At 32.4% G+C, this 11,999-nt stretch overlaps 1 long non-coding RNA gene across 1 annotated transcript; it reads right to left on the reverse strand.

Annotated features, from left to right (window-relative positions):
• Positions 1-434: 434 nt before the first annotated feature.
• Positions 435-1,778, reverse strand: LOC136273141 (uncharacterized). The gene is made up of 3 exons (XR_010711336.1): positions 1,737-1,778; positions 1,094-1,174; positions 435-782 (listed from the first exon to the last, which is right to left on the reverse strand). It is a non-coding gene; the product is annotated as an uncharacterized lncRNA (long non-coding RNA).
• Positions 1,779-11,999: the final 10,221 nt, after the last annotated feature.

Below are 11,999 nucleotides of genomic sequence, written 5' to 3' on the forward strand. Positions count from 1 at the left end.
ACCATTGCAGTAATAAAAACAAACAACTATTAAATCCTCATCAAACATATACATGTAGTTTGTTTTTTCAAGTTAAACGATTCGTATATCAACAGAGGTAACCATGACTCAATTTGTGCAAAGAGTATAAATTATCTGACTGATATATTCTAAAAGCTGTTATAAAAGAAGACATTAGACTGCTATGACACGTAGCATTAGACTATTAGCAAGATTACATCGATGTCGATTGGCACAAATGATGCATCCTGGTTTTTCAAGAAAAACATACAACCTTTTTTTAAGTGCTTTCCCTCCATATGCTTTAAACAAACATTGCAACTCATAGTGCTACCAGCAGATTAACGACGTTTACGGAGTATATATAATAGGAGATATATTCTTGAACTTTTATTAATCCCAATGTCCATAAAAAAAAACAACAGAAAGACATAGTGACATTCATATGTATTTATTGATCTGTTGTATTGTGAACAGACACTGTGAAATTTATAACGCAAACATAATTTTTAAATTTTGTAACGCAGATGTAATAAGTAAACACTTTAATTTAATAATTCAAAGCAATCAAATGACTTTGTCTGCATCGGTAGATTATATCAATTCTATATCCTGTTTTCTGTGGATCCGCTCACTGTATTAATTTCCTCAGCTATTTGTGGATCCGCTCCCTTTATTATTGTCTCCACCGCCGTCGTTTCCATTATCGTCGTTCCCGTTGTCGCCATTTCCGTTGTCGTCATTGCCATTGTTTCCGTTTTTGTCATCATCGTTTTCTTTTCCTAGTATTTGTTTACAGTGAAATAACATTTAATGCGGAGAAACTTTTTTTTTTCAAGTAACGAAGTCCGAATCTCATGTTTTACACACGTACATTAAGAACCCAAATTTCAATTTTTTTTTATAGTTAGAGAAAAAACACTTCCATTAATAAATGAAAAGAGTGTCACACAGGTAATATATGTATTAGACACTGGTATGATTTGTAACGCTATTAAAATACTGAAAGCCGCAAAATTAAATTGTCATTCTTCATTAACTTTGATTTTTACTGATAGGACACTATGTCATTAATATGTTACAACACATTTACCATCTGGCTTGGATGAGCTCTCCAGAATTAGGCACACCAGGAGAAATACGATGAAAATCTTCATTGTGGCTTGAATTGCAACTGTTACAGAAATTTGAATTTTTAAACAGGACAATATTAATTTTGAAATCCAAAAACTCCATCTGATTTTGTTTTTTATATTAAATATATAGAAATGTTAATTTCATAGAAGAATATTGAATTATAAATCAACTGTAACAAATGATATTCCACACAAAAATGCAACAACAACGAAAAAGACACACACTTTAAATCACAAGAAGAAATGAAGAAGGTATACATATGAAAACATATATTTTTATAAACAAAAAATCATCATAAATGACTACTTTTGAATAGAGCCCCCCCTATTTGTTAATCAGTTTGTTTACAAGACACACTATTGAAGAAAAAAGCGGAAAATAAAATTACCTAAAACAATACAAAACGAGACATTTTTTGTATCAAAAGCTTTGCTGATCATAAAATTGTAATACCGGTAATGCTTAAAGCTTAGATTAAAGAAACACCATCACAGAGATATTTTTTCCGTTAGTAAAAATTTATATTATCCAATAATTATACTTGAACACTTTGAAATTGAGAATTCCCTCCTATTTATCTTAATTTAATAAATGCTTACCAAGAATGTAGGATCTTTCAAATCTGCTTCTAACCAGGACGCAATATTTTGAAGAAAAAGTGACAAATATATAGGTTAGAACTTCAGTAAAGCCCCGCCTACTTAGCTTGATCTTCAGCAAATGCATAATACAAATTACGTAATCATCATACAAGAAGACTAATTGGTGGCAGAAATAGTGACATACGGCAAATAATAAAACCATTTCGTCATGTATTTGGATGGATCATTATTTACCTTCTTCGAAAAAAAACCTTCAGCTAAGATAGACAATGATTTATCTACTTGGAAATGCTAGTACATTTGCATATTATTTCATACTAAAGTGATAATTGTTTCGAAAGGGTATATATTCTTATTACAACTCTTTTTCTTTTAGGAAATACTATTTCTATTTTCTGAGATGCAGAATAATATAAATAACAACTGGATGTAAAATGAAAACAAACACAACTTTTAGACATTAAAAGTATAAAACGAATGTTTCAAGCATTCGCAAATACATGCAACGTGTTATCTATGATGTAGTTATACCGATTTCTACCAAATTTACGTAATTTTCAGCTGTTCATATCTATCATGCCAGCGAAAAAAATCAACTGAATGTGTGTCTTGTTATGTCCTTCACAGAAAGAGATGCCTCGTAAAAAACAAGGTTGTATTTGATATTTACTTTAAACTGACATTTAGGCCTCGGCATTGAAATTATCCCATTGTTATATCCTTGTTAATAAAACATCGTCAGCATCAACCTTCGTAGAAAAGCTTCTCTATTTCTCTTTATAAACAATTAATGCCCTCACTTTTTAATTATACTTTTGTCCAAATATAGAATATAGAATGTTTTTTCATATAAACATGGTTCTTTTCTTGACTAAAGTCAAGATGAATGTGATAGGCATCCTCTGTATAATGTTTTATGGAGATTTCATTTTGATACGAGACTGTTTAAAAATTGGTGAACATTCGGGGCAGATATTGACTATTAAATATAGTCCTTTTCTGAAAGTTTTGTTTAGATCATCTGGTGTGTCCTGAATTGAATGAACCGTTTATGGCAACATTAAATAGTATTCATATATTTCGAGTATTTCTTGAACATTGGCAATTATTTATTAACATTTAAAACAGTTAACACTCGATTACCAATTTTTTTTAAAATTCTATTTTTTATAGCCTATTGTACAAACGCCCTCTAGATATACAATAAATGTAAATCTTACTCACGTTTGACGATGTCTTGAATCTACCACATTTAGTTTACCAAAGATGTATTTCAACAGGGAAAATGCATATTATATGACAGTATCTCATCGAAAGTATAATGATTCACATAACAAGATTTAATAACTAGTTTTACGACAATTTGATCATATCATATAAAACCATTAGGTCAATGTATTTTTATGAAAACAATTTGGCTCTTATCTGATTTTTTTTACTAGACACGTATAACTGTAGTGTAGGTACCCATGTGGTAGAATACTACAGGGATACTAATATTTTGTGAAACATTTGACAATCATTATATTGAAATTATTGTGCCAGCTGCCCCAAGCAGACGGAACGCAGGTCAATAAATAAGAGGTTTATGTGTACGATTTTTCATTAATTGATATGATCACGTATATTTATTTTAAGTTTTTTTTTTCAAAATTATTCCCAATTGAATACTTCTTGAACTTTTTCAATGATTTTCTTTACACTTATTCAGAAACAGGTACAGGCATCTCTATGTACTACGGCGGTGTCATTTTCATTTGCTTGATATAGAACTATGTATGTATGTTCAAACAATGTATTGTACTCTGTTGCTTTTATTTTTGTGGCTGGTTGTTTTATGCAATTGTATTTTCATTGATGGGGCAGCTTTATAATGATAGTATTATGTTTAGAAAGATACTATATTTTTACAGCATAACAACTTTATACACTTTTTTTTAAAAGAAATACAAAAAGCAGTGAAAACAGGTTATGCTTCCTGACAGTGCTCTGATAAGTAAATAAAAATAAGGTCAAGCCAAAACTGTGCATCGGTATGCCCTTCACTAAAATTTTTTGATTAACTAATAATTAGACTTCATTAAAATTTCGTGATTAACTCAGAAATCATATCGATCTGCATTTTGAATTCTATGTACTAATAATGATTGATTGATTAATGGTTGATTGATAGCGGTCGTGAAAATGTTTATCTTTTTTTTCAATGTAATAGATTAATGTTAATCTTAATTTGTAAATATGGGAACAATAAAAAAATGATATTAAAACCTACACTTTTCTTATCAATATCATTACCAATATTAATCAATATCATTTGCAATATAATGACTCAATCTCTTTGTATTTCAAAATAATGGTACAATAACAGTTTACAATTATTTAATGTTTGAGCAGTCAATAGACCCGAATATTTTTCCCGAGGCTCAGTATGATCTATTGCTCTCGGCCATTGGCCTCAAGCAATAGATCATGAGCTGTTCCCTGCACCAAGGGAAAAATATCGGGTCTATTGACTGTACAGGCATTAAATAATTGTTTTATTACCCAATTCCGTTTTTAGTATTTTGTGTTCACAATCATAAGTTGCAGAAGGTTTTCATACCATTATGCATCCAGGTCATTGTTAATCAGTAGCAAGATGACCTAAAAGATAAAGTTTAAGAACAATTATAGTAAAAAATCATAATGAAATTATCTTTTAATCTTGTAGCAATTTATCTTCTCCTAAAATACGTTGCCGGTCCAATAGATCGCAGTCTATTGACCGGCGGTCCGATAGATCACAGTCTATTGACCGGCGGTCTGATAAATCGCAGTCTATTGACTGGCAGTTAAATAGATCACTTTCAAACCTGAATACACATACAAAATAGGCGAAAATATTAAATTTGTTATAAAACAACAAAATTCATTTGATTGGGTAATAATTGCATATATTTTTGTTAAGATTAAGTGAAGTAAAGTAGAATAGAGCTATTGATGCATTACAAAAATGAACAAAAGGCTATACAAGGTTTGGAATTATTTTTAAAAAATCACAGCAATGGTATGATCACACGAGTCGACAATTATAAAACATAATGTTCAGAGCCATGGTACATTTAATAAATTTAAAAAATCAAATCAAACATGTTCAGGATATCTGAAATTTCTGATAGGATGCACACTTTTGAATTAAAAATAAAATATTTTGATAAATTGATATTGTAAGTAATCATTATTAATGATAAAAGCTCATTAAAAGCATGGCATAAAACTCTGGTCAAAAACAATATTAATAACTGGTTATTTCCTTGTATTCTAATTTTTGAAGACTGCTTGGTTCAGATAAATAAGCCTAACTTTATTAGAAGTAATTTAAACCGTTAAAAACCATCAAAGTCATGAAACAAGTTAATAAACGTCATAACTCCTGAATAATTGATAGAGAAAATTTGAGTCTAGAAGGGTCGTAAAATGTTGTATCATCACAAGTTAATATTATTAAAGTCATGCCAAATTTATAACATGTAATAAATTGTGACAAGAAACTTCATTTTAAACGCAAAGAAATTGTGATAGTTTGTTATGAATTATATAATAATAATAATTTCTGTTTCTATTTTTAAAGCAAGGCCGTTGCATAGCCTTATTTTGGTTTAACCCTGCTCAACTGGCTTTAGAAATGATCGTATGACAAGAACGCGTTTTGTACAATTAATATACTGTCATCACTGACATGAACAATCGTATCTGTGTAATCTTCTCAAGCATAGGGAACTCTTAACAATATCGAGAGGTATTTCTTTATTTATTAAATGAAGGTTAACCTTATTGATTTTTTTTTACTTATCGAATTCTAAACAGTTCTTTGTCTTTTTAAAAAAAAGTTAAATGTGTGTTTTCAACAATTAAATTTACCAAAAAGTACTAATGCTAATTTAGTTGACCTTTGTTTTAAAGAAAAATATAAGAATAAGAATGTTAAAACCCTAAACGTCTTCATTTCACTTAAGTTTTGACTTCTAAGTGTTTATCCAATTTAAAAGTAAAGTGGTTATTAAGGGTGATATATCAGTTCACACAGTGACATACAAATTGTGTATTTTTTTTAATTTCAACATCTTTTAATATACGGAAAAAAAATAAAATAAAACCAAATCAAACAGATTTTTTTTTTAAGTTCTATGATTAGTTTTTTATGACTGAAATCGAAAAAAAAAACCAACCCAAAATGTTATCACTTTTTTTAAAATTTGAATGAAACATTACGATGCATTATGATACTTATTATTTTAATATAGAAATAAATTGGTTTTAATTGCACTCACTATATATCTGTCGCATATAAATTTAAATGTATTCGTATTTCTGCACAGGTGACAATTCATCAAGGTTTAAATTCTGTCCTGAAATTGTAAGAAGACTTTCTTCTTGTTTGCGAAGAGATTTAAATTCAACTAGTAGACTAATTGTTCACGGAACAATTAGAGGCCTTTCCACCTTCCACAATGATTAAAACAAAAATCCCGAAAATGGTGATAACTATTATTAGAGTTATTAGAGAAAAATCAATTTACGAAAAAAAAAAGGGAAAAAAAAATCGGTTCCGCACAGTGGTATCGATCCGAGTATCCTTAGAATCCTAGGTGAGAGTGTTGCCACTACGCTATTTCGCTTGTTATCTGATCGAAGGTAAAATGTGTTAAGTTGTGTAGTCAATTTGGATGAGGATAGAAAGAAGAGATGAAGCGTTCTTCTGTCCATCTAAAGTTGATACCCAACGCTGAGGAACCTTTCGAATAGATATGAGCTTAGCGATTGGTTGGGAGGGCAGTATTTGTTCATCTGTTTATTAATAAAAATCAGTGCCGTTTGTAAACAATGTGGCCGGATAGCGTTGATTAAGAAATCAACACGCCAGGTCAAACTCTGGTCGCCAGCGGGTATTTGAAGGTGTGGGAACATTTGTTGGAACTCAGCTGATGCGAATTCTCCTTGTGATTTGAAATGCACGTGCTTAGAAATCTATTGACTGTCATGCATTCGTGGATTACAAGTACGGAAAATCGGAACTGAATTAAGGCCAGTCATGTATTTCAGCCAAGTCGGGAAAAAAAACAAACTGAAAGAAAATGTAAACTAAATTCATCTAAAATCGGGGTCTGGGAAGGAAGAGTTATCTTTCGTTGCACTTCAACACAAGTCGTCACAGGTTGCCGATAGAAATGTAAACACAGATTTTCAGTGAAATTTGAGCGTGAATTTAATAGACACAAATATCGAAGCGTTGAAATTTCGTTTCTCGGGATGATGGTTCGATGCCGCTGAGGTGGATAAATTTCTTCAATAGGGTTCAATTCGTTTGAAATTTGGCAGGCAATTAGATTCAGGTGTGAGGAACAGTTCCATGAATTTTTCGCCGAGTTCTACAGAGTTTTACTGGAGCTGAAATTTTTATTTGGAGGCGTAGTCTAAAACGCAGTCTGGAGTCAAATGGCAGGCAGTGTTTCACCTTTTCAAAAAATTCTGACAAACGGTTGTAACACTTTTTTAGGTTTTATTTTAAAAAGGAATATTAAATTTCAAGTTCAAATATCGAGGGTCAAGTTCATATAAGAATTCAATCCTTGTAGAAAAGAAGGGGGGGGGGGGCTAAATGTACATATAACTAAATCTGATATATATGTTGCATACACTTATTACTCATTAGTTCTAAGAGGTCAAAGGTCAAAAGTCAGGTCAAAGGTCAAGGTCAAAGGTCAAGGTCAAACCTAAAAATAAGGGGGGGGGGTTTAAAGAGCTTATTGCACATAAAAATGAATCTGAAATGTATATGTTAAATAAACTTGTACCGCATCAGTCCTTTAAGGTCAAAGGTCAAGGTCAGGTCAAAGGTCAAGGTCAAACCTAAAAATAAAGGGGGGGGGGGGTGAATTTGTGTTTGAAAGAGCTATTCGTATTTATAAATGAATCTGATATTATAGATGTTGCAGATACTTATAACACACCAGTCCTAAGAGGTCAAAGGTCAAGGTCAAAGGTCAAGGTCAAACATTAAAAAAAAGGGAGGGGGTGGGATGTGTTTATTTCGTATGTGTTTGTGAAATCAATGAAATTGAAAGGGGAATTACTGCCAGAAAGGGACGTCGGACCCTTTTGGGATCAATGGATTGAAGAAACTTCTAAGTGTACTGAAGACATTGGTAAACGTTTCAAGTCTCTACCTGTTATGGTTTCAGAGGAGTAGCGATAACAAGCATTTCGTACAAAAGGGGCAATTACTCACTAACTATTACAAGATGGGAGCTGAAGGGCTACATTTTGAAATGTCTTAAGACGTCCTACTACATCCTTGATAAAATTTCTCTATATCACCCTAAACAAAAGAGATGTGAAAACTCATGAATACACATATTTTCAGATGACCTTGACCTTTGACCTTTACGTCATTTTGATCGGCCAAGGAAGACGCTTCCATCCCAAGTGGTCCAAAGTCTATATGACAAATAGTAAAAAAGTTAGAAGTGATTTTATGGAAATTGAAATACTTTCAGGGGCAATAACTGATAGAAGGGGGTCTCGGAACCTTTCGGTATGAATAGATTGAAAGAGCGTCTAAGTGAACTACAGACGTTAGTAAAAGTTTCAAGTCTCTATCTCTTATGGTTTCAGAGGAGAAGCGATAACAATCACTTCGTACACAAAGGGCAATCACTTTGTAAGTTCTGAGAGTGATCAAGCAAAGGGTCATTTGGTACCATAACTTTTAATGGTCAATCACATAAAGAACAAAATGCTTCAATATCTCTAAAAACAAAAAAGCTGTCCCTGGAAAAAAAGAGAAGAAAAAAAAATAATAACTTGTAGACTAATTGTTCTCGAACAATTAGAGGTCTTTCCACCTCATTGTTTTATATGTTTGAAATAAGATTGCTTCAATAGAATAAATTATTTTTTCTGCATTACTTCATAAAAAAAGTGTCAAAGATTAAGTTTGCAATTTTTTATTGACTAACCTTGACCTTTGACCTTTATGTCATTTTCATCGGACAAGGTAGACGCTTCAATACCAAGTGGTCCGATGTATCTATGATTATTGATTCAAAAATTATTTGTGTTTTTGCTAAATGTTTGAAACTTTCAGGGGCAATAACTGCTAGAAAGGGACTTTGGACCCTGTCGGTATGATAAATTGAAGAAGCGTCTAAGTATACTGAATACAATAGTAAAAGTTTCAAGTCTCTATCTCTAACGGTTAATTAAGAGTAGCGATAACAAGCATTCTGTACAATAGGGGCAATTACTCTATAATTGTTACATGGTAAGGGTCAAAGGGTTATATTTTGAAATGTCTTAAGATGTCCTACTACATCCATGAAAAAGTTTTTCTCTACCATCCTAAACAAAAGAGATCTAAAAACTCAATAATAAAGAGATTTTCCAAATGACCTTGACCTTTAACCTTTATATCATTTTGTTCGGCCAAGGTAGACGCTTCCATCCCAAGTGGTCCAAAGTCTGTATGATAAGTAATAAAAAAGTTGGAAGTGATTTTATAGAAATAAAAATACTTTCAGGGGCAATAACTACTAGAGGGGGGGGGGGGGGCTCAGATCCTTTCGGTATGAATAGATTTAAGAACCCTCTAAGTGTACTTAAGACATTGGTAAAAGTTCCAAGTTTCTATCTCTTATGGTTTCAGAGGAGTAGCGATAACAAGCTTTTCGTACAAAAGGGGCAATAACTCTGTAACTATTTAAAAGAAGGAGTCAAGGGGATATATTTTAAAATGTCTTAAGATGTCCTATTACATCCATGAAAAAGTTTTTCTTTACTACACTAAACAAAACAGATCTAAAAACTCATTAATTAAGAGATTTTTAGATGACCTTGACTTTTGACCTTTATGTCATTTTGTTCGGCCAAGATAGACGCTTCTATCCCAAGTGGTCCGAAGTATCTATGATAAGTAATAAAGAAGTTGGAAGTGATTTTATAGAAATGTAAATACTTTCAGGGGCAATAACTACTAGAAGGGGGGCTCAGATCCTTTCGGTATGAATAGACTGAAGAACCCTCTAAGTGTACTGAAGACATTGGTAAAAGTTCCAAGTCTCAATCTCTAATGGTTTCAGAATAGTAGCGATAACAAGCTTTTCGTACACAAGGGCAATAACTTTGTAAGTTATGGGAGTTATCATGCAAAGACCATTTGGTACCATAACTTTTAATAGTCAATAACATAAAGAAAAAATTGTTTCAATATCTCTAGAAATAAAAAAGCTGTCCCTGGAAAAAAAGAAAAGAAAAAAAAGAAAAAACATAAGAAAAACAAAAGGTCTTTCACCTGAAAGGTGGAAAAACCTAAGAAAAAACATAAGAAAAACAAAAGGTCTTTCACCTGAAAGGTGGAAAGACCTAATTATTTATTTTGGATAATATACGTTATAATTCATTTGCCTAATTCTAATGAATTCAAATTAAGGACGTTAAACACTCAGGGTTTGAGTTCTCAAATTCGAATTTTTATAAAGTTCATGAATAAAATTTGTTCTAACCACTAAAAGTATTTATGAAATGAATTATTATTGACAAACTATTCAATATTTTTACTATATTATGGAATTAGGCTCAAGCAAAGTTGGACTTTTAGCAAAACAGAGGAAATTCGAACTAAAATTTCAGATTTTGTTTTTCATTGAAATATTTTTGGTTGTACAGTAATATTCAAAGTTAAGATTTTACTTGTTAGGTCTTTCCACCTTTCAGGTGAAAGACCTTTTGTTTTCTTTATGTTTTTATACCCGCACTTTCTGAAGAAAGTTCGGGTATATTGTTGTTACCCTGTTCCGTCCGTCCGTCTGTCTATCCGTCCGTCCGTCCGTCCGTCCGTCTGTCACGTTTTACTTTCTCAAACTGCTCTTACATCTCATAAACCAGCAAACTGAACTCTTGGAGTTTGATTTGGGGTATCATGTTGTTTTGTAAAAAGGTTTCAAAAATTCTCTGTTAGTCCTGGGGGTCAAATAATTGGTAAAAAATGACGTTTTTCCACAAAAAACCTTCTTCCTCGAACTCCTCCTACATTTTCAACAGTAGACAAATCATCTTTTAGAATATGTTTTAGAGTATCCTATAGATGCGCAATAAGGTTTCGGAATTTTCAATTTTGTCCTGGGGGGCATTTAATGGCTGAAAAATGACGTTTTTTTTAAAAAAAAAACTGGTTTCAAAAACGTGGGGGTGTCATATTGAGGCGTGATCAGGTTCCAGAATTTTTTTTTTTATTAAGGGGATCAGTGGGCAACAAAAAATGACGTTTTTTGGCCAAAAAAATATGGTTCCCAGAATTCCTCTTACAACTTTTGGAGTAGCTACGTCATCTCTTGGGATATAATTGGGGCTGTCCTATAAATGTTTAATAAGGTTTTAAAAATTTAAATTTCATCCAGGGAGTCAAATAGTAGCAGAAAATTGACGTTTATTACTAAAAAACAAAACATTGATCAAAGAGCTCCTCTTATGATTTAATGGATAGACAATCATATCTTGGGATATGATAGGGACTGTTATATAGATGTGCAGTAAGGTTTTAAAAATTTAAATTTCATCCAGGGAGTCAAAAAGTAGCAGAAAATTGACGTTTATCACTTCAAAAAAACATAGATCCTAGAAATCCTTTTATGATTTAATGGATAAACACATCATACTTTGGGATATGATAGGAACTGTTCCATAGATGTGCATTACGGTTTTAAAAAATTAAATTTAACCCTGAGGCCCATTACCTACCGGTACATACATTTTGATGCCCTTTAAGGATCAAGAATATATATGGTTTAGGGGTGGGGATCTCAACCGTTTTCGAGATATTCGTGCACTTCCTGTTCAAGGGGGGTCATGACCACCCCCAGGGCCCATGACCTACATACCGTTTGATGCCCCTTGACACAAGGAACAAGAATATATATGGTTTAAGGGTGGGGATCTCAACTGTTTTGAAGATGTTAAGGGACTTGCTGTTCGAGGGGGTCATGACCACCCACAGGGCCCATGACCTACATAACATTTGATGCCCCTTGACATCAGAAACATGAATATATATGGTTTAGGGGTCATGATTATAACAGTTTCTGAGATATATAGTAATTTCAAATTCCTGGGGGGTGGGGATGACCCCAGGGGTCAGATCTAATAAACCCTATATATTGCCAGTAACAGCCAATATATGATTATGAAAACCCTATATTATTATCTTTGTCCGTTTTCAAGTTACCA

Source organism: Magallana gigas, chromosome 1 (genome assembly GCF_963853765.1).
Source record: "Magallana gigas chromosome 1, xbMagGiga1.1, whole genome shotgun sequence".
NCBI classification, from domain to species: domain Eukaryota; kingdom Metazoa; phylum Mollusca; class Bivalvia; order Ostreida; family Ostreidae; genus Magallana; species Magallana gigas.